The sequence below is a fragment of the Arvicola amphibius genome, chromosome 1 (assembly GCF_903992535.2).
Source record: "Arvicola amphibius chromosome 1, mArvAmp1.2, whole genome shotgun sequence".
Taxonomy (NCBI): Eukaryota; Metazoa; Chordata; class Mammalia; order Rodentia; family Cricetidae; genus Arvicola; species Arvicola amphibius.
Window position 1 is genome coordinate 44120549 of NC_052047.1, and position 27982 is coordinate 44148530.

Genomic DNA, 27982 nt, shown 5'->3' on the forward strand with positions numbered 1-27982 from the left:
TCAGCTTGCCTCACTATTAGGTGAATCTCTAGATGATAGTGATTTTCAAAATGTGGAGAGGATTGACAGCTCACTTTCTCAGTGTATAAGGAACATATTCTTAAGTCATAGGGAGGATCATTGATCTTAATTTATTAAATAATTCAATTTATTCCATGTATTCTTTCATTTTTCCCTCAGCTCTCATATTTTGTTTCTCATTCTCTCACTCTGTGTGAAGACCCCAAAATGTGTGCCTATTTCTACTTTGTTTAAAAGTCAGAGATTTGGAGGTTACTCTAAGTTGCTGACAAGCATAGCTGTCCATCCCAACTCAGAATATAATTACTTGATTCTTTTGACATCAAGATAGTTCTTAGAAGTAGGTCCATGTCATCCTGACAGATGATCAGGATATGAAAATGTCTTTTTCTCCTTCTTTTTGTAACTATGAAGTCACCTGGAGAGTGGCTGCCTTCAGGATACATGGTCTAGGGCAGCTTCACTGCCTAAAGAACAAAATGCTAATGGTTTAATGTCTCAAAGTGTTAAAGTGATTAACTATTTGAGTTGTGCTTTGTATTATGTTAATAAAGTCTATTGTTACATTCTTCCTCCCGTTTGTATTTGGATATATAAACGTATGGAAAAACAAATGTGAGCGATTGCAGTATTCACTGGAATGCCATCCTGATACTTTCTATGGCTTCAGTTTTATTATTTTTATATGCATCTTTGTATTATTTACTTATTTTTCAAAAACCCCACAACCCTACCCTGACAAGAGGTGTTTTTGTTTAGGCTGGTTCCTGACATCTCTGTCTGTCTCCCTTTCTGCCTCCCTTCTTCCTTCTCTTTCTTCCTCTCCACAAGTGTGAGCGAATGTTTTTATGCATGTATGTATGTGAGTGGGATACAAATATGGAAGTCAGAGGGCAACTTGGAGGAGTAGATTCTTTACACATTGGACCAGGGAATCTAAGTGTAGGCTTTGAAGCAAACACCTTTACCCATTGAGGCACTTGGCCAATCCTAATAACTATTACAATATTAAGAATTACCATGTTTTTTTTAAAAATTGCAAGGACTTCATTCACCCAAGTTTTGACATGTTCATAGAGATAAAGTATGAACATATTTATTAATAATAACAGTAACTAGTTGCCTCCAAAAGAAGCCAAGTGAACAATAACCCATCAGGTATCATGTCTAGGCAAGAATATTAAGGATACAACAAATGAGTGTGCAAAACTTTAACTTTGAATTTGTTTAATAAAAATTGTATAGTGGAATTAAGAATGAAACAGCTTAAAATTTTTAAAATGTTTTGATTAAATGGAGTTATTACTCAATATGTTATAACACATTCATAGATGAGAATAATCTTTTACCATTAAGAAAAACTATTAACATCTTTAGTGCCTGCATTTGAGAGTCAAAGGCTGGAAGATTTTTATTATAACACCTGCCTGCATTTTAAGACCTTGTATAAAAACAAGAAGTTCTGCTAGTGAATGTTAATTAATACTTACATATTCAAGGCTTAATTTTCAATTTGTGTGGGGAGAGGCATGTGACAACTACTATATGTTGTATAGTATTTTTATAGACTCACAAAATTGCCCAATAATGACTACTTATGAAAACTAGAATTTTTTTCATTATTAAGCATTTATTTTTATTTTTTTGTTTCATAGTTTCATACTTTTATGTATTTAATTTTAGTAGTTTCACCCCAGTCTCCTTTTCCATTTCCTTCTCAAGCTTAATAAAATTTCTCTTCCCAATTAGGGTCCTTCTCCCCTCATACTTTCATAAATTTCTTTTTGTGTTTGAGCCTTTTTTGTATTTACTTAATATTCAGAGTAAGAGAGAATGCCTGCTGAAGGCATGGGACACCTATATCCCCATCATTTCACTGCATTTGCACATAGGACTGTACTGAAGTCCTCAGTTTACCCCCTGAGCCATTTCATAAGTCCAAGTACATGTTTTAAGAAACAATATCTGTTAAGAACTAATACTTTTGTATATTTGTGTTTTGTCAGCATTTTAGCTAAAAGAGATTAAATGATGAACAAATGTAGCAAAAATCCATGATTTCATAATAATATTCCAGTCTACTTTCCAGATCTATGGCCATAGCATAAACATGGTATAAATTAATATCAAACAATGTTTTGCAAAAGTTCTACTCATTACTACTTTTTACTTGTACAAAATTCTTCTGGAAATAGTCTGTTCTTGAGAAAAGTGCCATTATTTATTGGGAGGGGAGGACTAAAATAATAATATTCACCAGTTATCATTTTTTTATGAATACAAAAAATCAATGATACTATACTTATTGCTATTTTAAAATGTATCGAAACCTCAGAATATCCTCTTTATGTCATGTACTATAAAATAACATTAAATTATTATCTTTATATTTCTCAAAATAATATGAACTACAATATTTTAGAAGAGCTTAGTGCTAACAAAAATGAACATTTCAAAGCCAACAAACGTATTATTTCAGTAAACAATATTCTTTTTGGCATACACTTGGAATAGTAGCTTAATATAAAAATGTTTTTCAATTATTAAACTCCTTTTAACAATTTCTCATATAAAGAGCATCAGGGTGTATTAATGTGAGAATATTTGCATAAACTTATTAATAACAAATCCTTTGTTAAGCTGAGGAATGGAGCTAAGGCCTTTAGACAGTCTTACTAATCTATGAATCATTTTATTATGTTTCTGTTCATGTGCTTGCTTCACTGAAGCTTTACATTTGTTTAAAATGACAGCTACCCAGATCACAGTTTATTCTTGCTGTCAAAAATAAGATACATGATTTTTCATTAGATATTATTATCAGCCCATATTAGTAAAACTGGAGAAAAGTTTAATAAAATATGTATTTCTAGGATTCCAGTCTTGTTAAATCTAAATATATTTAATAAAATAAATGTCTATTATTTTATGTCTACATATATTTTCAAATATATGCATATTCTAGGGACAGTGTTCTTTTAAACATGTCATATATATAAAATTGAATGAATCATGGCCAATACAACAGTGAATATTCCAGATATTGTATGGAAAGAGACACATTTAGAATGTTTTATTACAAGTTTTCTATAGAGGAAAGAATTGAAACTACTGTGACGCTTATAAGAGAAAAATCTTTGCATAACTAAAACATGACTAAATAATTATATCTTATCAATAAAAGTAGAAAAAAAATAGGACATAGAAAAAAATAATAAAATGGTAGCTATTGATATTTGGTTGGACTAATAAATGGTTCAGTGCCTAGCACATTAGCTATCAGAGAGACTTTCGAAATCCAGGAAGTGATGGTAGCAATTACAGAGACCCACAATCAAATATTAGGTGAAGAATGAACCCAAATTACAGATCTCCATCTGGTCCTTTCATTGGAGCTCATAGAATCTGGAGGTGAGGGCCAGGGATAGGGGAAGCGGTAGAAAGAGTTGTGAGAGCCAGAGGGATAAAGGATATCAGCAGAATATGGCCCACAGAATCATCTAAGCAGCGCTTATAGAGGCTCACCGAGACTGACAAGATTGAAGAGACAATCGTGGATACTGCATGTGTCTGCACTAGGTCATCTGCATATATGTTATGGTTGAGTTCTTGTGGGACTCAACAGTGTGCATGGGAGTCTATCTGGCACTTTCGCCTGAACTTGGGACCTTTTCCTCCTATTGGATTGCTTTAGCCAGTCCTTACATTTTTTTTTTTTGTTTTGTTTTGCCTTGTCTTAATACATCTTATTTTGACCAGTTTGGTTGCTATCATGTGAACCTGCTCTTTTCTGTAGAGAATCAGAGGAATAGTGGATAGGGAGGAGAGAGAAGGGGGTAACTGTGAGGAAGGGAAGAAGGGGAAAAATTTGGTTGGGATGTACTATATGAGAGAGAACAAGAATAATATAAAACAGTTACCAGAAACCAAGAAAGCTTACAGCTAATGTACACTAGGGTAAAACTCGTGAAATAATAATTTAAAAAAATGAGCAAGAGAACAACTTACCAATAGATCACTGGATCACATGAAAAGCCAGGTACAGGAGAGACATATAAGTCATGTGACATAGGACTATTGCTTATTAGCTAAGTAGATCTGAATATGACTGCCCAAATAGTATTGTTTGTAGTGTGTGTGTGTGTGTGTGTGTGTGTGTGTGTGTGTGTGTGTAGGCCCATTTGTGCATATATACACATGAAAGATCATTTGCCCAGAATGAGGCCAGCAGTCAACGCTGCTATCTCCCCGTCAGACTGCAGTTTGTTTTATTGAGAAAGGGTTGGAAACAAGTTAGTTCCAGGGTAAACATACTCTTACTTGTACAGGGTTTTCCTCCCAGTGAACTAAGAGTTACCATTTTACTGACATCATGACTGATAAATCAACTCTGCGTCCCCCAGCATTGGCATTACAGTGTATCACTACTCAGCTTCTTCATGATGGCAGAGGATCTGAACACAGAGTCCCCAGGGTCTGAGACTTTCACACCATGTACTTTACCGACTGATTGAACTTCTCAACTCATTTGCGTTGTTTCCATCCATTTATTCCATGTCTTGTCATTTTGTGATACTGATATATTGCTGATCACTTTCAAAATGTTTTGCTTAATATTCACCTCAATTTCTTCTGTGTTCCATAAAAGGAAGGATGAGGACAGAGCTTTACTTGGTGTCAGATAGCTTAGATTTTGAGCACTGGAGAATGTAATACAATTGTCATTGGGGTAGATGGAGTTAAAAATGAATGGTGGCAGAAGGAAGAAGATATAAACAACTTATCTTCATTGGGAAGACTCACGGGATTCAAACCAGAGTCAAAGAGGAGTGGAATAAAGAAGAATAAAGAAGGGGAAATGGGAACAAGTAGAAAATATTCAGCAAGATTTGGTTACCACGTAAGAAGTCCACAGAATCTGCAGAAGTCGTGATTCACCCATGGGATAACCAGAATTTTAATGTGTGTAGTTTTAATTACATGAGAGAGTATGAAATCATCTCTTGTGTTGCTTTGTGAGATGAAATGAATTCTTATTTATTTCTAAGGAAACAGCAAAGGCATTTTTTACAGCAACGGAAAATGGATGTAGGAATGAAAAACAACATGCAATTTTTCAAAATTACACAAAAGAGCAGGAAATTAATGGGTGTAGAGATTGTCAGTCATCTAGAGTCACAAAAATCACTTCACTTTTCTTCTGAGACAGCATTTAAGGGTTTTACACTCTGCCTATACACATTAAGTGCTTGTCTTCTGTTCAAATGCTCAGCTGCTGTTTTGAGCTGGAGTGCCCTCTCATAGAGTTAACTAAAAGGAAGAGAAAAAATGATAGCTATACTTGCATCATTAAGAACAATGAAGAATGACGAAGAATATACCATGTATTTCATATTGGCATGCTTAATATTTATATGTATAAAGTGAAAAACACATGTTCAGTGCAGACTTTATTTCTAGATTTAGTGTATGTCTTTATGTACAAAAAGTAGAGAAACCAACCATGATGGTACATACTGAGTGTCAGTTTCACAGGGTATATAATCAGCTGGGAGACAATTTTCTAGATATGTCTGTGAGGAAGATCATACACTGAGTTAACAAGGATACAAAGACGCCCATAAAAGGTGATTGGCAACATTCCATGGGTTGAGATCCTGTACTGTACAAAAAGGAGAAGTGAGGTGAATACCAGTATTCACCTCCTTGTTTAACGACTGTGGGTGCAATGAATCCAGACACATCCTGCCATTACCTCCACATCCTGCCTGTCACTGTAACTACTCAAATTATTAGACAAACTTTGCTTCCTCTTTTATGTTGCTTCCTGCCAGCTCTTTGATCATTGCAATGAGAATTATAAGTCAACAACTACGTTTTTGCAACTCAAATGTTATAAGGTTGCTCCTTTGAAATAATATTTTTCACTTTATTGTTATATAAATGAACAATTATAAAATGTAAAACTCCAAGAAGATAACTTAAATGTTATGCCAACAACTGCTACAGATTGGCAGAGATGGAATAAATGGATGTTGCAATGGCATAACAAATTTCATTGTAGACTAATTGAAAATTGTAGAATAATAAGACATAGTAGAGAATTCTGGATAATTACTGAAAAAGCAGATCCACAAGCCAAGTTATTTCAAACATACCTACAACCTTATCAATTACTAAACTCAATGATAATTTTTAACTTAGGTTTAACTTTTATTTAAGAGATCTTATTTTGAAAATTTGGTTCAATTTTGTTAATTTCTTATGGTAGAAGAGATGATTCTAAGGAGTTTAGGGATAATATTATACAGAGTTTGGGGATAATAAAAATATTATTATTATTGTACAGCCCAATGTTGAATATGGTCCATACCCATAAACTACTCCTTATTTATGTTTCCCTATGTTTGTATGTACTAGGGTCAAATAACAAAGTCAGATTGGTATTTTTTATTTATTTAGGCCAGTCTGTGCTATTTTGGCAATATTAACACCAACAAAATACATGTAAAAACATATGTTGAACCATATTTTGCTATCTTTACTAAATAAACTCTAGGCCGCTTCTCTCAAATCTTGGCAGATTTTTTTATTGTGCTTTGAATATTGTTACTTATTTCGAAGAATAATATACATAGTTATTTTAAATAAATATGCCATTTCTTGACTGAAAGTAACTTCAGGAGTTTTTCATCATACATAAAATATCCAGAATTAAAATGTGACACCTTCTGATCCTCACAAATCTGTTGAGTTTTCCACCTTGTCTATCTGGCTGTCAACTGGTCATTTTGATCCCTGTGTTCCCCAAAGACAGACGTAGCATTCCCAACATCTCGGCTTTCCCTCTGAAATTCCCCCCATCTTACTCCCTCTGTATCTCTATGACTATGTGCCACCTCTTCCTAGGTGACTATCTTTGAGTTCTTGAAGGAAATCATTGTCTTGTCTTACATAGTTCTGTTTTATTGTTTTCTTACAATCTGTATGTTCACCATTTATTTCTGTAACTCTTTCCACTTTTTACAGTCATAACATAGTGATAGAAAGCACAGGCTTTACACCGTATTCCTTGGGTTTAGGCCATTGATAGAGATGTAGCTGTGAGCAGTTTTGCCTTCACACTCTATTCCTGACTTTCTTTGACCATAAAATTGAAGAAAACCATAATAAGTTGTGCTATGTTTATTGTGACTATTTAATAATATTACCCTCAGGGCCGTGTGTGGTGCACAGGAAACAGCTACCAACAGGCAATAATTGTAGAACTCAGTATAATATCATTATAAAAATGATATATTATTTGTACTATAAACCAATATAAGTAAATACACTTATTTATACTGTTACATCTTTAGCAGAGTTAAAGATTTTTGGGAATAAAAAAATTTATTCACTTTATTTATAGTTTTACTCATAAAATTGAGAAATGTTTTGCTTTTATATTTGCCCATTTAATAAATTAATAGTAAGGTTAAAAATTCATGCATAAGGACAGAGGAAGAAATCAGTAAGTAATTGAATTTAATAAATTTATTGACAGTATTAAATGAGCATGTTTCTTGTTATTAGTATATATTATTTTCTATATATATATTTGTTTTCAGTATATATTATTGCAAACATGTTTTAGAAATATAACAAATACATCTGATGCTAATCACAGTCCAGTAAATCAAGGTGGTTGCTCCAGGCAGCTTTATTTTACACATGACAAAACTGGGGCTTGGAGCTCTGACAGGCACAGTTCAAGTGACCTGTGTACGCAGGAGTATATCCCCTTGTCCATGCACATTCTTAGCTTGGAATCTGTCGGTATTTTGGCCCAGTAGTCTGTTTTAATCCCAGAGATTACAGAGTCACTGCTAAACAATCGAGATACTGTAAAGTAAATGGTTACGCTTGTCTTCTCACTAAGCGTTGGACATGTATGAGGAATAAGGAAGGCACATCGGACAAAGGGTGACTGTATCACATATCAGACCCCCATTTATGATTGTTGGGTAATGTCTCTGAGTTTTCTAGCAGTAACAAAAATTGTTTATGCCCCTCACTTCAACACTGAGAATATACATTCCTTTTTAGCAGTGCTGTTGTCTGCCTCGTGCAATAATTACGCCAAGTTTCATGGAAAAAATATCACTTTCCATTGATGTTAATTAAATGATTAGTAGTAATTATGAAAAATGAAAATCTTGGAGGAAATATGAAGAATTCTGTGAAAATAGGTCTAAAGAAGGAAACCCATTTGCACTGCAAAAAAATTTTTTCTTTCAGTATTAATGTTGTTGTACTGCCCTGATTTAACTGTTTCCACTCTTGCCTTTTGATTCCGAGCCTACCTTTTAATGGCTGAGCCATCTTTCCAGCCCAAATTCTACTCTAAGTAGTTTACTTAGATAAATTAAATTTGCTTTAGTTTATCACAAAACAAAGCCAGTGACAAACAAGCTGCTTCATTTGAAGGCATCATCAATTAAAAAATGTGATTTATCTAATGAATAAGCTATTATCGAGTGTTAATTTCCTTTTACTTATTTGTGCTTTCTCAGCAACAGAATGAAGGCTTTTATGACAGATTTCTGTCACTATAGACAATACCTGAGATAATCAGTTTATGAAGAGAAAGCCTTATTTGGCTCTCACATTTAAAGGCTCTACTTTCTTTTCTTTTTGATTTTATTGAGCTATACATTTTGCTCTGCTCTCTTTCCTTTCTATCCCCTCCCATTGAACCCTCTCCCATGGTCCCCATGCTTCCAATTTCCTCAGGAGATATTGTCTTTTTCTACTTCCCATGTAGATTAGATCCATGTATGTCTCTCTTAGGGTCCTCATTGTTGTCTAGGTTCTCGGGATTGTATATTGTAACAGTTCTAGTTTAAGATCAATTTCTTTGTTGCTTTGTGCTATTGTATGTGAACAAAACTTAGCAGAAACAGATGGGAATCAAGACCTGTCAAATAAACACCCAGAAGTTAAAAAATGAAAGAAAAAAGAAGGGGATGAGGTTCCATTATTCTTTGAAAAGTATGTACCCATGACCTGACAGCTTCTTACTAGATCACGTGACTTAGGTTCTGACAACTCTAGATAGCACTATCAGTGGGCCAAGTTTTCAATACTTGGATTTTGGGGAGATATTCCAGTTCCAGACTATAGTACATTTTTTTTAAAAATCCTGTTAATTTCTTCTAGTTTTTTAAAAAGTTTTCTGCTTATATAGTTGTGAATAAAACTCAATAAACTTTTAAAATAACTGTGTATTTAATGATTATTAAGAACTAATTACCATAACTAGTAATTTTTTGTTATTATGAAGTAAAGAATAAGTAAATATAATCCTCTTGCAAAATATTTTGGGAAAAAATTCTTGTTTCCTAGCAATAATTTTTATGACAGTGTTTAACACAAACAGGCAGACTAAGGAAACTTAGATTCTGACTGATTGGTTAACAGACACTAATGATTTTTATTTACAGACACACAGACACATATTTATTTTATGTTTTAGAGCAATTAAGAGTTATTAGTAGTTTTACATCAACAGAATCAGATTAGCTGTGTGAGACTCTGATAATTTCTTCAAACTGTGAGCTTTAATACTGCCATTGATAAAATGTCAATACATGTGACTTACTTCAAAGATACCAACTCTTAATATCATGATAAAATAAAATAGCAAGTACACCTTTGGATGAATTTATAGTGAGCCTTGAAATATTTATCAGTTAAATTAGTATCATGATGATTTATCAATATAAACTACAGTTTTCATTGTAAAATTAAAATATTTTTTGTATTAATGATCTCTTTTAATACTTCTTATTATTAATTAGCTGTTGATCATACAATTGAGAAATGACATTTTATTTCTAATGTTACAGCTTAATAATTATAACTGCTTTAAATTCAGTCAATACTGTATGAATTATACTTATGAAAATGTGCATAACTTGTTATTGTTTAAAAATATTAGATGGACACTTTTGTCTTATCGAAAATAGATGATTTTCATATAATGAATTCTAATTGTGGTTTCTTTTCCATCAGCCTTTCCCAGTTCCTCCCCATCTCTAATCCCATCAAAATCCATATCATTTCTGCCCTCACTTAGGTGGAGAAAATCAAAATAAAATAAAATAAAATAAAATAAAAACCAAAAACAGTTGTCTAAGGAGTAATAATAAAATGAAATAAAATATTTATAATAAAATAAAAATAAGTCAGAATACTACAAAACAAGCAACAGAAGAAAAAGAGCCAAAAAGAAAACATAAGAAACAAGTACAGTCTCAAAAACACATTCTTTTGCATACGCTGGGATCCCATAAAAATTAAATCCCATATGAAATTAAAAATGTATATGCACAGGACCTGTAAAATAGATAAAATGCTATGAATCATCATTTAGGACAAAGAACTTTCAAGAATGTGCCTGAGTTTATTTGTATTGGCCACCAACTTTTGGACATGGGGACTACCAGTCTTAAGGCTTGATTGTTTCTCCAGTGTGACTCCCTTGTAGAAACATTTTCATTTGCAAGTGTCTAGTGGGTTAGGGGTAGGATGGTATCCATTTCTCCTCTCAGCTCTAGGACCCCACTTGATTCAGGTACCTGTTGCCATAGTATAAGGAGTTTATATAGGTTTCATTTATGCTATTCTTATAAGGGTTTGTTTCTTTGTTGTTATCCATCACCCCTGGCTCATAAACTTTTTCTAGCATTCACATTCAAACATTGATATTGCAAACTCACAATGGCACAAATATAACAAATATAGAAATTGTCTTAGTCAGTATTGTTTTGCTGTGAAGGGCACTATGATCAAAGCAACCCTTATAAAATAAAGAATTTAATTGTGGCTTGTTTACAGTTTTAAATGTGCAGTTTATTATCAGAGAGCGTGGTGGCATGCTGAAAGATTGTTCTGGAGAAGTATTGGAGATTTCAACATCTGGATCTGCAACCAGCAGGAAAACAGAGAATCTAGACCTGGCTAAGGCTTTTGAAAATTCAAAGCCTACCTCTAGTGACACACTTTCTCCAGAAAGGCCACACCTCCTAGTCCCTCTAATCCTATTAAAGAGTTCTACTCTCTGATGACCAAGAATTCAACTCTCTGAGCCTATGGAGCCATTTCTATTAAAAACATCACAGATTCCTTTTATGGAAATTTAAAATTATCGATCTAGACAAACACTTGCAGAACAAATTATATTATTTGTGTAAGAAAGAGAAGAATCATATTCAGATATCTTTTTCATAATTGGCTATATTTGGTTAAAAATATATGAGCATTGGCCATTCGAAGTAAAACAAGTGAATGAGAATAATTTGATTTTGAATGAAGAATTAGAAATAGTTTAAACAAATCATTTTGTATGAACATGTAAATAATATACAACTCCACTAACAGTACAATGTTCATAGTTTAAGTGAAAATTTTCACAATCAAATATCTATATTGCATTCTTTTGAATTATCTGATATATGGATTTTATGACAAGGTATTTATACAAAGTAAATTTTAAATTCCTGAATATCAAAATGTTATAATATTTGAAGATGACATTAAGAACAAGATATAAATAGGAACGATTTATATACTTTTGAATCTTATATAATGACAGAAAACATAGACGACAAATTTAATGACAACTAAAACAGAGCATGTATACAGATTTTTTAAGGTCTTCTGTAGGACCTTTCTGAGGAGATATTTATTTCAGGAATTTAAGAGATAATGCATACTGAGGTAAATGGCAAATTTCAGATTTATGAGAATGTTTAACGTGGACATTCCTTGTCAATCTTTTCTTAGTTACTAACTGTAATAATTTGTTTCTTTTGTGCTCTATGCTTTAAAAACCTTTGTTTTTTCAGTTATTGACTATTAGACTAAGAAAGGTACCTATCCTCCTAAACTTTTCCTCATAAAGTTCTGAAAGACTGAGTTAAATTTACATTAACAGCTTTAACTGTGATGATATTGATCTATTACTCTAGTATATTACATTATACGGGAATCAAAACAATGTCATCCATAAAATAATCATTTTCTGAACACATTCCTGAGAAAATAATATCAGCTATCTCTATTTGTGCACTTACTTTTTAGTATAGGAACATATGTATTAATTTGCTGAATATAGAAATGATTGTTTATTACTTGAATTTTTTCTATTAGGAAAAATCAATCATGCCATAAATAATTATTTTCAACAAAATTTCTTTGTGTCATTAATTATGAAATTATATTTATTATAACAGTAACTGGTGTTGCAGGGGGAGGCCACTTCTTTGTCCCGGCTGCCCGGTTAGCTTAACCCTAAAATAACCACACAGAAACTGTATAACCTTTATTTTAGATGCTGAAAGACTTTATTGAAAACATAATAATATGAACACTGATTATAAAATTAGAAGTAAAAATGAAAACATAATGTAGTATATAAATTACACTCCTTCAAGATAAACTATGAAGGATAATAAGTTATTTTGTATATCAGACACATTTTGCACATAAAATGGTATTTTGTCTTTGTGTACTGATTTTTCATGAATTCAAATAAAAAGTCAAATCTTATTCTCTATAAGAATTACATGTGTGACTAATAAAAATCAAGTATGTTACTAAAAATGCAATTAAAAAGATGAATAGAGTTATTTTTCTAGGAATTTGAATTCTAGGAGTTCATTATTTTCACTTTTCAATTTTATATGTTAATGCTTTATTATATATAGAAATATCATCTGTTCTTATGGTTACACATGTGAGGCTACATGAAATTTTATATTAACAAAGTGTAAGTGATGGAATGTTTTTTCTTGTCACTTTGAGAAAATATACATCATAAATAACTTAACAGAAGAGCATTTTTTGGTTTGCAGTGACAGAAGACTTGGCTATGTTTGAGTGGCCTTGGGGCTTGGAATAAGTGTACATCATGATAATGGGAGCAAGTAGATAGGAGCTCATAACCTCACCTCAGGATAGACAGGAAGCAGTTTGGCAGGAAAAAGTTAAAGCAGAATACAGTCTTAGAATTCATGCTACCAAAAGACCACTTACTCCAGGAGGCTCTTCCTCCAGACATTTACCCCAACTATTCAATAAAGAAAGATGCATTAAGCCCATGGGCCTAAATGTATAATTTCATATTCCAGGCACACAAATGTCTTTGACTAAGCTTCAGTATAGACTCTGATTAAAAAGATAGACATGATAGAATTTCTCTTTCTTAGGACTATGAGTTTGAATTTCACTTCTTTGAGAAACTGTATTTTGTTATCAGTTTCTAAATAAAAGAAGACAAGTGCCTAATAAACAGAAGACACTTCTGGTTTTGTTTCGTTTTCTCTTATAAGGACTGTATTTCTTATGTCAGGTAAGCATATTTAAAAAATGCTGCATTGTGCTATTATTATTTAATAATACACAACAAAATCTTTATATAAAATTTTAAATCAATCTGAGTCATCCTTTTGAGTGCCTCCAAATAGAGAGATTCATCTATGAAGGTCCTAGAGGTAAGTAACAAAAGGCAGAATTATCATCCTTGAAGAATAGGTCAGCAATTTGCTACATGACAGTTTCATTGAACTACTCATCTGTAATACTGTGGCTGAATGCATTGCATTTCTGTGTGAACTGAATCTTATTAACATTTAATCCACACAGCTCTTGTCTACAATGAAGTGAGAGAGGAAACACTCAATTTCTTTTTTTTCCTCATTTTTTTTATTAAAGATTTCCATCTCCTTCCCTCCTCCTCCCCCTTCCCTCCCCTCCCTTCCACCCATACCCCCTCTCCACCCCTCTCCAAGACAAAGAGCCATCAGGGTTCCCTTCACTATGTTAAGTCCAAGGTCCTCCCAGCTCCCCCTATGTCCAGGAAGGTGAGCAACCAAACTGACAAGGCTCACAGTGAGCCCATCCATGCTGTAGAGTTCATGTTCATTGCCGTTGTCCTTGGTTTCTCAGTCCTCCTCCACCGTCAGCCACATTCAGAGAGTCCGGTTTGGTCCCCTGTTCCATCAGTCCCATCTAACGGGAGACCACCAAGTCCAGTTGGAATGGGACTGATGAAACACTCAATTTCTAATGATGACTGATGACTCATGGTGCATCATTGTTGCAATTTATAAAAACCCATGATTCTGATGCTGACTGCAATCAATCACCTTTTTCATAAATCTTGTGTCTTGGGTGTATTCTCAGAAAACATTGTTATTTCTATAAAAGTGATTGGTAATTGGAACTAAAGTCTATGTATTAGTTTTATAGTCTAATGTTGGAGAGTAGTAACTATAAATTCTTAGGTAATAAAAAATTTCTTAAAGTTAAAAATAACTTTTGTTCTAACTTTATTCAAAATTAAAAAATAAATATTTACAGATATTTCTTCTTTACCTCTAAAAAGTTTATGCAAACATGATCATTTATATTTAGTGAAATCAATCTCAAGCCATAAGTTTGGGTTTACCAAACAGTGTGCAACGATTGCTATGCAATCTTTGCAGGGAGTTGGTGTTGAAGGTGAGAGAACTCAACATGAGAATAGTTTTATTCACTTTTAAGCTAAGGGCAAATTTTTATAATCATGCTTAAAACCCTGAGCTGAACAAACACTTGGGAGATTTTGCATGATGTCATATGAGAAGTTATTTAGATGTTATTGAAGGCAATTATTATTTTAAGTTCCAATTAAGGGAAGGTTAAAATATTAATACTAAAGACAATATTCTATTTTGTTTTCTCTGTTTCTCTAATTAAGGAAATAATTTAGGTCATTGCAAAACATATTTAAGGATGTGCTACTTATTCATGGCAAAGACAGTATCAGGACATTGTACACTATCAGTGTTGTATTCTGTGGCTGTCTTTCTTTTGATCCCATTGCCATAATTTTATGCTGTACTTGCTTCATTTTTCACACACAAGTTTTATCTCCCTACCTTTTTGTATAATGTTGGATCATAGTGTTAAGCTCTAAGATCTTAACATTTTCTCACCTTGAGTTCAATGTACTTGTTAGCTCTAAGACATAGTAGGATCTTTAAAAAGAAAAATGTCTTTCTTTAAATCAAGGCATTTTTCTCTGTAAATTACTACATGGTTACCGAAGAAGTCTTATTGCCCTAGGAGTCAAATCCTCAAAAAAGATTGAGCTTTAAAATTACCTCACACAGTAAATAATTGAAGAATGGTAATTTATGATAGGTTTAAATTATTATAAGTATGTATTAATTTTTATCATAGATTTAATTTTTTATTTGGTGTATGTTTAAGCCCATAAGACACTGTGCACTTGAAGGACTAGGACCCTTTTCTACTACGTGGGTCATCAAGACCAAACTCACATTATAAGACTTGGTATTAAGGGTCCTATAAACACTTTTAAGAATATGTTTTATCCATTAATTTATATAATAATATGTTCATACTGCACATGTGAATAAATAAATAGTATGTGAAAAAATAGTATGTGAAAAGTATATGAAAGGTGTTATGTGGCAAGGGCATGTGACTAATTTGGAGAACAAATCTGAGAATAGCATGAATGACTCTCCATGTGGCAATGTCCCTAGAAACCATGAATCACTGATAGAGACAGTTGGAGAAGGCCACTTGTTGGTTCCCAGCTACCCGGCTAGCTTAGACCCAAAATAATCACACAGAAACTGTATTAATTAAATCACTGCTTAGCGCATTAGTTTTAGCTTCTTATTTGCTAACTCTTATATTAATTTAAACCATTTCTATTAATGTGTATATTGCCACATGGCTGTGTCTTACCAGATAATGTTCCCAGCATCTGTCTCCCGATAAAAGCAGCACATAATCAAAAGGACCTTCCACACCATTTTTGTTTAAATGTTTTGTTCCACACTCTTTTCTGTTTAAACAAAAAGGAAGGCTTTAACTTTAACATAGTAAAATATTAAATAACAAAACAGATATCAAGCAAAAGTTACAGTTACAATATTTACATCTATTTTATGTATTATCATAGCTAAGGAAAACTATAACTATAAATTCTTCAACTCCATCAAAGACTCCAGAAGGATATAACATTACTTAAGTAAACAGGAAGTACATTGTAAGCAACTTCCAAAACTCTAGGAATGACAGAGACATCTTGCTACCTAGCAGTCACCCAAAGTTCTGTACCATTGGGTTTCCATCATCAGCCCACAGGTCCATAGTGTCTTGCAGACTTTTCCATGAAGCAGGAAATTTCAAAGACATGCCTGCCTATATTGGCAGTTTGTTATTCACTTTCTTCTGTATCTTGCAGAATGTCTAGCAGACTCACTCATGAATCAGAAATCCCAAAGGATCATCTCACCTTTAGGTCACCTCAGCAGTCATTTTTCTGTGGACCCTTCATGTCCAGTTCATCAAGCTGTCCAGGCAAGAGAAGTTTCTTGCCCAAATGTCTAGCAAACTCCATAAAGAGACTTTACGATGCCCATCTTTCTCTTGAAGTAGATTGGTGCTGCCAGGAGCAGATATGTCTCATTCTCATGAAAAGTCCTAAATTATGAAAACATTTTCAATGCCATATTTTGAAGGTGTGTGAAAGATTTGAAGAATGCCTATCTATCTGAAATACATATCTGTACATCTAGAAAATCTAACTAACATGATGGTAAGCTTGAATTTTATAGATGACTATCTATTAAGCTATATTTCTTAATTATACATTACATTTTTAAATGCAACACAATCACAATATCTTAATCAAGAGCAGATATATATATATATATATATATATATATATATATATATAACAAATTTATCTTAAATTTGTATCAATAAACCAAGATCCATACCAATACATATCTCTATAACATACCCCCCTTTAAATATAAAGAAACATCTATAAAGAATATTTGGGAATTTGGGTGTAGCACTCTATAAACTGCTTCCTGCTGTTTGTTGGGCAAAATAATTTTTGAGGGGTGTTCAAGGTGACATTTCAGAGGTCTTGGTCCTTCAAATCATATTAGTCTAGAAGCAATCCATAGGTTCTCATTCTCTGTGAAAACAAAAGAACCTCTTTTCCAAAGCACCATATCGTTAGACCCAAATTTTGAAGCCAAGATACCTTTATAATATGCATGCTGGTTTAGCTTAGCAGCCCATACAATGAAATGTCTCTCTGTACTTAGCTCCTTCACAGTCAAAAATTCAAGGAAAACACAATAATATAGATAATCCAGACTCTCTGTGTATATGCCATCTTTATGTGGCTTATTGTTTTTTCTTTACTTTTTAAATCTAGGACTGCCTGTCCTCTGTCTTTTTAAAGGCTTTGTTTTATTTTTTTTAAACAATTTACCCTTTTCTACTATGTGGGTCATCAAGACCAAACTTAGGTTATAAGACTTGGTATCAAGGGCCATCTCCACACTTCTAAGAATGTTTTATCCATTAAATTTTTTTTTTTTTGGTTTTTCGAGACAGGGTTTCCCTGTAGTTTCTAGAGCCTGTCCTGGAGCTAACTCTTGTAGACCAGGCTGGCCTCGAACTCAGAGATCCGCCTGCCTCTGCCTCCCAAGTGCTGGGATTAAAGGCGTGCACCACCACCGCCCGGCAATATCCATTAAATTTTATACATTACTATGTTCATAGTACACATGTAAATAAATGAATAGTGTATGGAAATGTATGAAAGGTGTTATGTGGCAAGGGCCATGTGACTAATTTGGAGAAGAAAGTCTGAGAATAGCATGAATGACCCTCCTTGTGGCAAGTCCCTGGAGACCATGAATCACTGGTAAAGACCTGTGGAGAGTTCATTGCATAATTCTTGACATGACTCGGAGAGAAAATATGCTATGTGCTGTCTTGTTTTCACCATACTGCTGGCTTGAATAAGACACAGTAGGTCATAAAGTTTAATATTACATATTTGCATAAGCATTCTTATGAAATTATTATTTTAACCACAAGAGTCTTTGACAAATGTTATTTAGTAGATGATATCCGGAGTTGAAGGAACAGTATAGAGACAGAACAAAGTAGAATTATAAATAGTCAGTTCTGTCAATTATTTATAACTGTCTCAATAGTCCAAGAAATTTAAGGGAGAAAAACATGAGACAAAAGGATAAACAGTATAAACTATTAAGAGCAAGTTTTCAAGTTATGTTGCTTATATGATAAATGGAAAAATCTGATGTCCCCAGAGGAGATAGAATAGTACAAAATGTAAAATGTATTGATTCAGTTTTGTCAGGTGAGTTGATTGTGAGGACCAAGATCCTACCAGATATAAATATTAAGCACAAGAGACAAAGCTGTCTCTTACCCTGCATTACACTGTAACTGCATATGTTGTCACACTGATCACACTGTTCTACCTCTATGTGTGCCTAGTTGGAAAACTTTCTTTATAACTTTCAAGAGTGCTTATGCTTCTTACAGTGGACATACAGATAAAAAAGTTAATGGTTCCCGGAGGAGAGTTGGGGAAAGAAGTCAGGAACAAACTGGTAATTATTGTAATAATTTTTTACAAACTTAAGGAAGCAAAACTGATTGTAAAATTGTTCATGCATTGAAAATTTATAAATAAAAACAACCCAGGCTGTCTGGGCCACTTGTTTGAACAACAACAGGTGATCACAATTTCATAATGGTGCCAACTTCACACTCCATTCCAGGTCATTGAACCAGTCTGGAGCAAGGCTGACAGCAGTTATGTTTGTGTACTTCCTTGTTGTGACAGAAGAATAGGAAACGAGACATCACAACAAGGTTATATATATATTGTATATATAATATTATATTATTATAATTATAATATTATATATAATATATATTATGTTTATATATAATATTATATATATTTATATATATAAATTTGAATAGAAAAAATATGCATAGCATGCCTTAAGTAATGAAAAGTGCCTTAGCTTTTTGCTAGTTTCTTATAGAACCATGAGAGTTGACTTATGATTGATTTTAAGAAAAAATTGATATCAAACCTCATAAGACAATATTAAGAAAATTAAATGGTTATAAATAGATTGAATTATCTAAAGTTATGAAAAATATAAGGATACCAAACTATCAATAAAAGGACTGAATATGAATGTCAATGTACACATACTTCTCTAAACTTTCATTGTAGAATGTGGGTCCATTGGGCAGAAGGAAGCAGCTCTGCACAACCTGCTCCTGAGAATGACGTAATGTAAATCAAATGTTTCTTGAGTTTTACCAGAGAACCCTCCCCTAAGTGAAGCATCATTATGACTATCCTGAGTATGTTTACTTGGAAGCTGCTCTCCGTGGCAGCACAAAATTCTTCTATGAGGCATAAGAATTTTCAAAATGTTTCAAACATTAAAGTGCCACTTTATGACACACCCCTTTAGCTGAAATGCACAGGCTTTTAGGAACGCTGTCTGTATGCTCTTCCTTTGATCAGTGTGGTTAAAATGTGTCTCTTTATTCTTAGGAACAAACCGAGAATTAAGTTTCATATCTACTAACATCTGCATTCATTTCTTGGCTTCTTCCTTTAGAATCTAATGTTTAAAGGCTAGTCAAGAAAACTGACTTATGTCTAGAGATATTTGATAAAATAATCAATTTTTAGATTCCTAAATAAGTATATATATGACACAATCATTTGTAGATGCATAATGACTTTTAAAATTGTATTCAGCTTGGATACAGTCCATAAAAACTGGAACATTTTTATTTCAGTACTTTTACATGTATTATAGATATTGTTGTTTTTGTTTCTTCTTGGGTAGGTGTATAAATATAAAAAGAGTAAATTTATTTATAGTGCACATAAACATATACTTAGTGATGTTCCGGAATGGTGATAACTACCTTGACATTTATATTGCAAATAGTATGCATGGAAGTATTTTTTCGAGGGTTGTTAATAAAAGCACAGTATAGTCAAGTGCAGAAAGGGAGCTTTAATTATTTCTTTAGCTTCATCTTTGACACCTTAGAGGGACGTTGCCTGGTAGCTGGTATAGATACACTCTGCTCTTCTTTGATAGACCACACATGCATAGGTCTCATTCTCATTAGTAAATATACTCTGCATGGTAGCAAACTATTCAGGTAATTGCTTTTGCTTCAAAATTATTATCAAGGAAATATAAATAACTTATTTATTTATTTTATGATGCTGATTGCCAAATAATTAGTCAGGGGCTTTGTGAATTACATAAATAAGTCTGTGATCACTGTGGTTTCATGAACAATAGCCACAGTCACACAGCAGGCATATTAAATATAGAGAACGATAAATGAAATCAAACTTACTTGGATAAAAACAAGAGCAATAAAAAACAGACATGCAGTTATTTTTTTATGTGGTGCCACTTAATATAAGAATACCAATATAAGAGACTTGGCAATTGATAAACTTGTTGGGGTGACAAGAACATCACTGATATATTTAAAAAGAGGAAGGCTGTTAAAATAGGTCAAAAACTATTTATTCCATGGTGATCTGACTATCTTTTTATCTCCAACTTTTGACAGTTTGGTGAATCACGAAGCAGTAAACCCAGACATAATAATTTCTTCTTGCTTATTCACTGAAAAAAACCTCATTAAAATTCAATTGTTGGCATTTGTAAGATGAGTCTTCAGTTGGTATTAGTCAGTATCCCAAATAACCTAGGCAACCATCATATCATAAAATGTTGGATTTTATATTTATTCATTATGTAGAGAAAACAGAAAACCACACACGGACCAAAGAAATAAATTGTTGTTTGATAAAATGGATTGCCACAGAAGGTGAAGAAGCAGATATTACAATAGGACTAACACATGGAAAGAAAATCAGAAAATATGAACAAAAAAATACAAACTATAAATACTGTTTACATTGAGGAGTAACTGTTAACTAGCTAGGCATAGCTACCTAAGGAAAAGATTCATGACATTTTTATGAAGTTGCAATAATCAGTGATATGGAGAGGATGATTATTATTAAAACTGAAATGTTATCTAGCACTAGCTGTGTAGATTATGGAAAATGTTTGTAAACAAGTATAGAAAGGAATGAGAAACACAAGATTTCAATGAATACATGAATAACTAAGTGTGTCAAGCATTTTAAAGAAGATATGAAATACCATAGAAGGATGGAAAATGCTTTAGGTCTCAGTTTTTATGTCAACAGAAATAAACCTTAGGATAAGGTTCCAGATCATATTTTATATTTAAGGGAAAAGATGAACAAGTGCTGTGGGGGAAAATGTCAATCAATCATCAAATTCCTTTAACTCTGAAAACTGGAGAATGGGACGCAAAGCATATTTTGACATTTTCATTCATGAACAACAAGTTCTTGAATTTTTAGACTCAGACATATAAATATTGACCGTTACAAACTGGTCTAAGAATACACCAGCCAGTTCATTTCAGATCTCATATACCATCAACTTTCAGTGCCTGCTTGCCCCTTGTAGTCTCAGCAGTTATGATTGCCTACACAAATCCTGTATAAGATTGAGCCTTCCAATATGGGGCTCTGTCATTTTCTTCATCTATCGTCAGGTGGAGGTGCTATGGTGATATGAAGGAGAGAGAACATGAGAAAGAAAGTCAGGACTGTGAGGGAACCTCCAGCTGGCGACAGATGGGGAAAGTGACTGAGCCCCACATTGGAGCACTGGACTGAGCTCCCAAGGTCCTGATGAGGAGCAGAAGGAGCGAGAACATGAGGGAGAAAGTCAGGAACGTGAGGGGTGCGTTCACTCATGGAGACGGTGGGACAGAACTAAAGGGAGATCACCAACTCCAGTTGGAATGGGACTGATGGATCATGCGACCAAACCCGTCTCTCTGAATGTGGCCAACAGCGGGGGCTGACTGAGAAGCAAAGGACAATGGCGCTGGGCTCTGATTCTTCTGCATGGATGGGCTCTGTGGGAGCCTTCTCAGCTTGGTCGATCACCTTCCTGGACCTGGGGGGAGTTGGGAGGACCTTGGACTTAGCATAGAGTGGGGAACCCTGATGGCTCCTTGGCCTTGAGAGGGAGGGAGGGGAGGTATGGGTGGAGGGAAGGGGAGGGAAGGGGGAGAAGGAGGGGAGGGAAGGGGGAGGAGGAGCGGAGGGAGGGGGGAGGAGGAGGGAAGGAGATGGAAATTTTTAAATATAAAAAAAAAAATAAACCATGAGAAAAAAAAAAAGATTGAGCCTTCCAACATTCTACATAGAAGGTGGAGACAAACATAGAACCCTACAATTCCCAGGATTTACATGCATTTGATGGTAAAGGGAGAGAGATGGCTTCATCAGTGCTGTTAAAATTTGAATTTGTTAACGTGCCATGCATCTGTAAACAACTCTTTGGCTATATTCTTGAAAGAAACCTTATCCAATGACTGAAATACCACACAAGTAGAATAAAGAATACCTGAGTAGAATAAGAGAAATAGATTAGTAAAAGTGGAATGGAGCATCAGGTCTGAAGATGAAAAAATCCTTTATATATTTATACAAAAATGTCATGCTAAAATCCTTTATTATATATAATTACACATGCTTTGTCAGAACAGACCAAAATATATCTTGGTCCATGCATAATAAAAAAAAATAAAGACTCCAGTTGAGCTACTGATAGCATCTGTAATAATTTAAAATAGTAAAATCACACACGGCATTAAGGTATACTAAAACTGAAGAGGAATCTCGATGATAGAAATCACATTTGAGTATTAGAGATTTGCAAGTGAGCATTTCCTGCATCTGGTAGAATTCTATTTATGTAAGGGTGATACTTACACAGAGGATAATTTTATTTTAAAAGGTAAAGCCAATGATCTACCATTCTAACTCTTCTCTTTTTTTCTCTGAATTTAACAACATTACACACACACAAATACACACAATCATTTTGTGTATTAGATATTATCGTAGAAATTGGTCAAGGACTCAATCGTTAATTGAAAATACAGGGCAAAATAATAAAATTGGCTATGAAGAAACTGCAACAGCTAGAAAAGATAAAAGGGCATAAATGATTTTAATAGGTATGTGTGAGGTTGCTACCATGTGACATGAATCACAACATGTAAGTCGAGTGCAACTTTATAAATCCATCCCAGCCATGGATTTCTATTCGTATAACAACTGCTGAAAGTTTCCTCGAACATACACACCACGTCACTAGTGGAGCATATGCTGGAAATCTGAGCAATGGCAGATACAGTTTCTTATAATTGTCTAGAGGTAAAGATTCACCACCCCCCTTTTTGCATCATTTTCTCTACCACTGTTTTAGTGACCAGGAACAGATTGTCTCATTTTAATGAATTCACAGGAAGCCAACCGATGCTGCATATTTAGATGACTATATATCTTGGTTGTTCATCATTCCCCAAGCAAATGACTCAACTTGCTTTTCTCTGAGTCATGAGTGTTCCTCATTGAGTTCCAAGTACATTAGCCTTGATAGGTATTCTAGCAATATGAACTTAGCAGTTACTTGAAATTCTTGCATAGGTGGAACCGCTGAATTAAATGGAGTGAATGGACTATATTATCAGTCTCCACTGAATAATTATTATTCAAAGACAAATGGAGATACTAAAACTTAATGCTCATGGAACTTTGCAGAAGATATTGTGGAAAAATTGTAAAAGACAGAGGAATAAGGGGATTTATTATGGGACTTCTCTGACTATCATCAGAAGCTACATCCATGAAGCCTCACTAGTGTGATAGTCTAAGTATGAGCTGAACAAGGGAAGCAACAATAGACATGCTACAGTTGACAGAGATAATTTCAGGAGGCCTCAACCTTACACAAAGAACTAAGTATCTAGGGAATATCAAGAGTGGGAGAAACAGTCTTTCCCAGAAAGAGAACAATAATTGCTTATCCAATATCAAATAATCAAACATGTAATATTATATAGACTTAACAGGTTGTAGTCATATATATATATATATATATATATATATATATATATATATATATATATATGGATGTCAGAAAAAATATATATGGATGTATGTCACAAAAATTAATGAAAAAATTATGCCATGAATTTGAAAAATACATAGCAGGGGTATATGGAAGGGCTTGGATGAAGAACAAGTAAGGGAAAATGATATAGTTATAACTTAAAAAAATGATAGGAACAATGCATAATTATATTTCAAATTCAGAGCCACCTTCCCTCACTATGTAAAATTAAACACTAAATCTCTACCATTCAGAGCTTTTAGAATATCTATATATTAGACATTTTCATAAATATGCACATAATTTAACTTTTAAACCCAGAGCCATATGTTTTGGCACAGAGTCTGTTCCTTATGTCAAGACAAAGATATGGCAGCCTCATTCATGAAAGGCAGTTAGGGAAGTCAGAAAGGGGAAAGAGCATCAATAAATAATTCCACATAATTTCTGCATACCACAGATGCTTAAGTTGAGCTATATTAATAATTCCATATTTCATGATATATTAATTTACTATAGGTTAACAACTCCTGCTGTTTCATAAATCAAAGTGCTAAAACTATATGAGAAAAATTGATGTTAGTCCCTGAGAATGTTTAAAACACTTAACTCTTACATCTACTTGTGTTGTGATCAAGCTGAAACCTTTTATGCAATTAAATAACTCTACTATACCGAGAATTCCACAATCTAGATAGTACTACCTGACATACTATAAGACACTGTATTTAAGATGAATTTAGTATTATTTTGTTTTATTTTATTTATTTATTTATTTATTTATTTATTTATTTATTTTGGTTTTTCGAAACAGGGCTTCTCTGCAGCTTTTTTTTTTAGAGCCTGTCCTGGTATTTTATTTTTTAAAAGAAAACAAACTATATTTTTTCACTATATACCAATCCAATTTCCCAATCCCTCCCCTTCTCCCATTCCCTCCACACACACCTCTACCCTACCCCATCCTCTCCGCAGAGAGGGTAGGGCACATTGCTTTGGGGAAGGTTTAAGGCTGAGCAAGGTATATTTCCAACGAGAATAGGTTCCCAAAGAGCCATTACAAGAAAGTAACCCCTCATTCTGCCTCAGCCGTACAACTGTAAATCACATTTAGAGGGACTAGTTTGGTCCTATGCTTATTCCTTCCCAGTCTGGCTGGTGTTGGTGAGTTTCCATTAGTTTAGGTAGATTGTTTCAATGGGTGAACCCATCATGGTCTTAACCTCTTTGTTCAGTTGTTCATTCTTCCTACTCTTCAATTGGACTTTGAGAGCTCAGTCTAGCGCTCCCATGTGAGTATCTACTTCTGTTTCCATCAGTTGCTGGATGAAGGTTCTATGGTGATATTTAAGATAGTCATCAGTCTGACTACAGGGCAAGGCCAATTCGGGTACCCAATCCTCTATTGCTTAGGATCTTAGCTGGGGTTTTCTTTGTGGACTCCTGGGAATTTATCTAGAGCCAAGTTTCTTGCTAACCCCACAATGATTCCCTCTTCAAGATGTCTCTTTCCTTGTTCTCATCTCTGTCCTTCCTCTCTCTCAACTATCTCCTCCCTCAAGTTCTCCTCCCCTCTTTTCATCTCCCCTTCTCTTCCCCTTCCACCCTGCTTTCTCCCCCCACCCCTATGTTCCCAATTTTCTCAGGTGATTCAGGTGGATCTATATATGGTTTTTTTTTTTTTGATGTGTGGGTATGTGTGTTCACCTTGTTACTTATCTTTGCTACAGCTGTGACCTATAGGCTTAATATTCTTTGTCTATACTATGTATCCACTTATGAGTAAGTACATACTATATTCATCTTTTGGGGTCTAGGTTATTTCACTCAGGATGGTGTTTTCTAGTTCCATTAATTTGCATGCAAAATTTAAGATGTCATTGTTTTTTTTAACATTGAATAGTACTCTAATATGTAAATATGCGACATTTTCTTTATCCATTCTTTAGCTGATGGGCATCTAGATTGTTTCCAGGTTATGGCTATTACAAATAGTGCTGCTATGAACATAGTTGAACAAATGTCTTTGTAGTATGTTGAATATGTTTGTATATATACCCAAGAATAGTATTTCTTGATCCTGAGGTAGGGTGATTCCCAATTTTCTAAGAAACCACCATACTGATTAAAAAAGTGGTTGTATAAGTTTGCATTCCCACCAGCAATGGATGATTGTTCCCCTTATTCCACAGCCATTTGAAATTCTTCTGTTGGGAATTCTCTGTTTATTCCCATACCCCACTTTTTAATTTGGTTATTTAAAATTTTAATGTCTAAGGCTATCATTTGTGTTTTTGATCTTAGTCATTCTGACAAGTATAAGATGGTATCTCAAAGTTGTTTTGATTTGCATTTCCCTGATCACTGAGGAAGTGGAACATGACCTTAAGTATCTTTTGGCCATTTGAAATTCTTCTGTTGGAAATTCTCTGTTTATTCCCATATCCCATTTTTTAATTTGGTTATTTAAAATTTTAATGTCTAATTTCTTGATTTATTTATATATTGTGGAGATAAGTCCTTTGTCTGATGTGAGGATGGTGAAGATCTTCTCCCATTCAGCAGGCTGCCTTTTTGTCTTATTGACTGTGTCCTTTGTTTTTCTAGAATCTTCTCAGTTTCAGGAGGTTCCATTTGTTTATTGTTTCTCTCAGTTTCTATGCTCAAACTTTTATTATTTGTAGATGATATGATAATATATATAAGTGACACCAAAAACTCTACCAGAGAACTCCTACAGCTAATAAATACCTTCAGTAATGTGTCCAGATACAAGATCAACTCAAAAAAATAATGTTAGTTTTATATATACAAATGATAAAGAAGCTGAGAAAGATATCAGAGAAATATCACCTTTCACAATAGCCACAAATAACATAAAATATCTTAGGGTAACACTAACTGAAGAAGTAAAAGACCTATTTGACAAGAACTTTAAGTCTCTGAAGAATGAAACTGAAAACACCAGAAAATGGAAAGATCTCCCATGTTCTTGGATAGGTAGGATCAACATAATAAAAATGGCAATCATACCAAAAGCTATCTATAGATCCAATGCAATCCCCATCAAAATCCCAACACAATTCTTAGACCTTGAAAGAACTACAATGAACTTCATATGGAAAAACAAAACAAAACAAAAACCCATCATAGCCAAAACAATCCTGTACAAAAAAAAAGGCACTTCCGGAGGCATCACCATCCCTTACATCAAGCTCTATCACAGAGCTACAGTAATCAACAAAGTTTGTTATTGGCATAAAAACAGAGAAGTGGCCAATCAAATTAAAAGACCAGTATATTAATCCACACACCTATGAACACCTGATTTTTGACAAAGAAATTAAAATTATACAATATAAAAAGAAAGCATCTTTAACAAATGGTGCTGGCATAACTACATGTCAAAATATAGAAGAATGAAAATAGACCCATATCTAGCCCCATGCACAAATCTAAAGTCCAAAGGGATTAAAGACCTCAACATAAATCCAACCACACTGAACCTTATAGAAGGGAAAGTGGGTTGTAACCTTCAATGCACGGGCCTAGAGACTACTTGCTAAAACATTATTTTGACCATATATTATAATTTAAGTGTTAATATGATTATCATAAAAAAGAATGAGAATTCACAATCTCATGAGCATCCCCTGCTTGCACAAAGATTTTAGTTCGTTTTCTTTAAAAAATTATATTGGAAAATTTCTTTTCAATCATTCTTTTCTTTTCCGTATATTTTTCTTCTCTAAATTTTACCAAGATGATTTTCTTTAGGTATTTCAAAACTAGTAGAGAATGATTTTTCGTTTTTTTTCTTTATTTTTTATTATTTTTATTAAAAATTTCTGTCTCCTCCCCGCCTCCCCCCCGCCTCCCATTTTCCTCCCTCTCCTCCTACTCCCCTCGCCCTCCCTCTCCAGTCCAAAGAGCAGTAAGGGTTCCCTGCCCTGTGGGAAGTCCACGGTTCTCCCCCCTCAATCCAG